Source organism: Sturnira hondurensis, unplaced genomic scaffold (assembly GCF_014824575.4).
Source record: "Sturnira hondurensis isolate 20B ecotype Veracruz unplaced genomic scaffold, ASM1482457v3 Scaffold0005279, whole genome shotgun sequence".
NCBI lineage: Eukaryota > Metazoa > Chordata > Mammalia > Chiroptera > Phyllostomidae > Sturnira > Sturnira hondurensis.
In genome coordinates, this window is record NW_028077910.1 from 16,432 (window position 1) to 21,180 (window position 4,749).

At 36.6% G+C, this 4,749-nt stretch overlaps 1 non-coding gene across 1 annotated transcript; it reads right to left on the minus strand.

Moving 5' to 3' along the window:
- Nucleotides 1-1,791: 1,791 nt before the first annotated feature.
- Nucleotides 1,792-1,893, minus strand: LOC118987538 (U6 spliceosomal RNA). The gene has a single exon (XR_005066592.1). It is a non-coding gene; the product is annotated as a U6 spliceosomal RNA (small nuclear RNA).
- Between the last annotated feature and the right edge of the window lie 2,856 nt (nucleotides 1,894-4,749).

Consider the following 4,749-nt stretch of genomic DNA (forward strand, 5'->3'; position numbering starts at 1 on the left):
TCTTTTACTGACTGGCTAATTTCACTTAACTATAATCTGCAGTTCCATCCATGCTGTCACAAATGGTAGCACTTACTTCTTTCTTTCTGCTGTATAGTATTCCTGTTGCATAAATATACCATGGTTTTCTAATACACTTATTTACTGATGGGCATTTGGGCTGTTTCCAATACTTAGCTATTGTAAACAGTGCTGCTATAGATGTTGGGGTGCTTAAATTCTTTTGACTTGGCGATTTAGGAGTCTTAGGATATATTCCCAGCCGTGGAATTGTTGGGTCATAAGGCAGTTCCACGTTTAATATTTTGAGGAAATTCCATACTGCTTTCCACAGTGGCTGCACTGGTCTGCATTCCCACAAACAGTGCACTAGGGCTCCCTTTTCTCCACATCCTTGCCAGCACTTGTTTGATTTATTAATGACAGCCATTCTGACAGGTGTGAAGTGATATCTTATTGTGGTTTTAATTTGCATCTCTCTGATGACTAGTGATGTTTAGCATGTTTCCATATGCCTATGGGCCACCTGTAAGGCCTCCTTGGAGAAGTAGCTATTCAGGTCCCTTAACCATTTTTCACTTGGGCTGTTTGTCTTCCTAGTGTTGAGTCTATAGGTTATTTATATATTTTGGAGATTAAACCCTGTCTGATGTATCACTGGCAAATATATTCCTATACAACTAGTTCCCTTTTCATTTTGATGATGGTTTCTTCAGCCATGCGAAAACTTTTAAATTTGATACAGTCTCACTTGTTCATTTTTTTCTTTTATTTCCCTTGCTCTAGAAGATGGAGATATATATATATCGCCTCCCTGATATGAATGCACTATATTCAAAGAATATATTTTGATATATATACACATATATGTATGTATATATATATACATAAAATAAAAAATACTGCTATGTACAATGTTTAAAATTTTACTGTCTATGTTTTCTGCTAAGACTTCTATGGTACCATGTTTTATATTCAAGCCCTTTATTCATTTGGAGTTTATTCTGGTGTATGGTGTACGTTGGTGGTCTAGTTACATTTTTTTTGCATGTATCAGTCCAGTTTTCCCAACACCATTTATTGAAGAGACTATTTTTACTCCATCATATGCTCATGACCCCTTTGTTGAATACTAACTGACCATACAGACATGGGTTTATTTCTGGGTTCTCTATTCTGTTCCACTGATCTATGTGTGTTCTTATGCCAGTACCAGACTGTCTTGATTACAGTGGTCTTGTAGTGGGCTCAGAAAAGGAACAATGGCCTCTGCCAGAACTTCTGTCTGGGAGAAAGCTGCCCCCCAGTTCTCACCCTCATGTTGGACAATTCAGCTCCTCCTTGTACCTATTTGGCTTTTGAGCGCTGCCCTGCTGGAATTCAGAGGCAGTAAGTCCGTGCATGACCCCTTTAAGAGGAACTGCATGAGACTCTAGAAGTTTTTGTCTTCTAGATCCTCCATTGCCCCTGGTTTTTACAGCCAGAAGTAATGGAGACTTAACTTCCTGGCACTGGAACCCAGGGTTTGGGGGCACCTGGTGTGGGGCTGGGACCCACTGCTCTGGAGATATACTTCCTGATTTTTATCTGCCACATGGGGGTGTGGAACCAGCCCATTCTGCCTCTCCTACCAGTCTAGATGGGGTTTCTTCTTTCAGTCTGTAGTTGTAGGACTTCCATTCACCTTAATTTCTGGCAGTTCTGAGTAATGGTTGTTCCATAGTTTAGTTGTACTTTTGATGCGGTTGTGCAAGGAGGCCAGCTTTGTTTACCTATGCTGCCATCTTCTCTGAAAGTCTGGAGTATTACTTGAATGTGTGTATCAACCTTACACAGGGGCCATGATAGTCTTCTGTTGTCATTCCAATTTTGGAAGTATGTTTTGTGGAAACAGGTACTATTCAATGAACTTTTAATAAAAAAGTAGTGTCCTTTAACACTAAAAAGACCTTACTTTTAGTTTCATTCATACCAAGGCATAGTCCCTAATAGCTACATTACATAATTAAGCATCAGTGGAATACAGAGTCATGAAAATATATTTTACTTTCAAGGTATTTAATATACAACCAGGACTAGATTAGACTGCAAAAATCTGGCTTGTATTTATTGAGTAGCCTTGGTTTTCATATCAATACTCAGGTCCCTGACATTTTTGTCCAGTTGCTGGCATTTATCTCCCCTTGCTATTATCCTCTGCCCCTAAATCACAATTTCAACCTTTGTTTTTGACTTGATTTTTTTTTCTTAGAGGTCATTATTGTAATCTCTTCAAGAAGTGTTTCCTCTTATACTGTACCTATTGATATATTACTGGCATTCTTACAAATTGATACAAAGCAAAGAATATATAGTGCATTTTATATTAAGTTTACTATATTCAAAGAATATATTGTGAATTTTATGTCACAAAATTTCAGTTACACTAATCACCTATTTTTAATCTACTCATTCCAAATGCCAATTTATTGGCCAAAGCAAGTATTCCCCATTTTAGTTAAGCAGATAAATTCCTAAAGAACTACTTGCAGATATGTTCCATTTTCTTCAAACTACATTCCAATGAATGTAAGATATATATTATTTTTTCAGTGAACACTACATAAGTATACCCATAGGTAACAAACACTACATTTCAAGAAGGATGCTATAGCATTCGATGAAAGACACGAAATAAAGTAGGAATTTTATTTTAAAACTTTCTTTCTAAATGATAAAGACCAAACAATAACATTATATTCTGATGTAATTATTTGCCATCTGCTTCATTCTGGTAGTAAAAGAATGTTTCAAAAAAGATTTTATTTATTTTTAGAGAAAGGGGAAAGGAGGGAGAAAGAGAGGGAGAGAAACATTGACATGGGAAAGAAACATCAGTCGGCTACCTCTCACCCACCCCCCAACTGGGGACCTGGCCCGCAACCCGGGCAATGTGCCCTGACCAGGAATCAAACTGGCAACCTTTGGATTGCGGGACGATGCCCAACCCACTGAGCCATACCAGTCAGGCCCAGAATATTTTAATATTACACTAGTGATGGTGAAAAATTTCATTGTGAGCAATTATTTATCAGCTTCAATAGTGATTTATCATCCTTCAGTATTAGATCTCTGGTAAAAGGATTACTTCACTAAATTAGAAAAATGTGAAGTAATGCAGAAGAGCAAAGAAACACAGATCCTCCAGCAGTGCAATCAGAAAGAGGATAGCTTAATTTTAATACAACTATCACCTCACCAAGATGTGAAGAGAAGTAGTCCTACGAATGACAGTAACAACAAGGTAGAATCACAAATATTCTAAAAGGGTGAACTTTTTTTTAACCAATACACTATGGGCAAGGTACTTCAGAACACACTTAACAATGGGAGAGAAGTATTACTAGATGGTCTTTATTTTGCCCTTTCAAACATTTACCATTCACTTATACTTGATGTAGTACAGTGTACCAAGTATCTGGGAAATTATAGTTACTGTACCTTAAAATGAGGTCAATGAGAATGACATACTGAAATGAGTGTAATTGTGTGAAAACAACAACATAAATGACCAGTAAGTGGAATATTAACATTGGTATTTGCTGATGCTATTATGTCATCAGTTGACCACCTAAGGCAAGCAATTAAACAATAAAATTACCTTATAATAATGCAGTAAGTTAAAGGGCTTCCTTAAAAATGTATCAACTGATGGAAACTTTTACCCTGGTTATTTAATATAAGCCATGAAACTATTATCCCAAGAACTGATATGACTCATCAGATAATTTTAATAAAATTAAAATAAAGGCACAGAGATATACAAAAGTTTGAAAAGGGGAACTTAAAGAACTAAAATTTTAAACCTTCCCTGTGGAGTAGTACCCCAAGAAAGGAAATGACCACAAAAGTTGCAAAAGTAAAGAGATAAAGGAAATCCCTAGATTAGAGAGAGCTACTATTGGGGTTATTAACAAAGACTTTCGTGGGACTGCCCGATAATGGCTATTATAGAGATGGATACAGGATGGGGAATTCTGGTATGATGAAAACTCACAGAGCATCTATTATGGTACATAAAGAGCACAGTTCTAGTTCTTAAAGTTCTTAAAGTTAAAGTTCTAGTTCTTAAATTGGAAGACTAAGTTAAACCAAACTAGAACATAAGCTTTTAACTTCATCTGGTCAATACTAATAATCTCTACCTGACAGTTGCTTTCAGATCTAATGTGATAATTTGATACTCTCAAACCAATTTTTTTTAAGATTACTAGATGAGTTATTTTTTTAAGTATTTTTAATTGATTATGCTATTACAGTTTTCTCCATTCTCCCCTTTTTCTTGCCCCTCTGCCCTGCCCCCACAACACTCCAGCATTTCCCACCCCCCCAGTCTTAGTTCATGTCCATGGGTTGTACACAGAAGTTCTCTGAATCCTCTGTTTCCTATACCATTTTTATCTCCCCCTGTCTATTTTATGCTGACTAACTATGCTTCTTTTCCCTGTACCTTTCCCCCGCATTCCTCCCTTCCCCCTCCCCACTGAAATCCCTCCATGTGATGTCCATTTCTTCGATTCTGTTCCTGTTCTAGTTGTTTGCTTAGTTTTGTTTTTGTTGTTTTTCTTTTCTTTTAGGTTCATTTGTTGATAGTTGTGAGTTTGTTGTCTCTTTACTGTTTATATCTTTGATCTTCCTTTTCTTAGATAAGTCCCTTTAACATTTCATATAATAATAGATTGGTAATGATGAACTCCTTTAACTTGACCT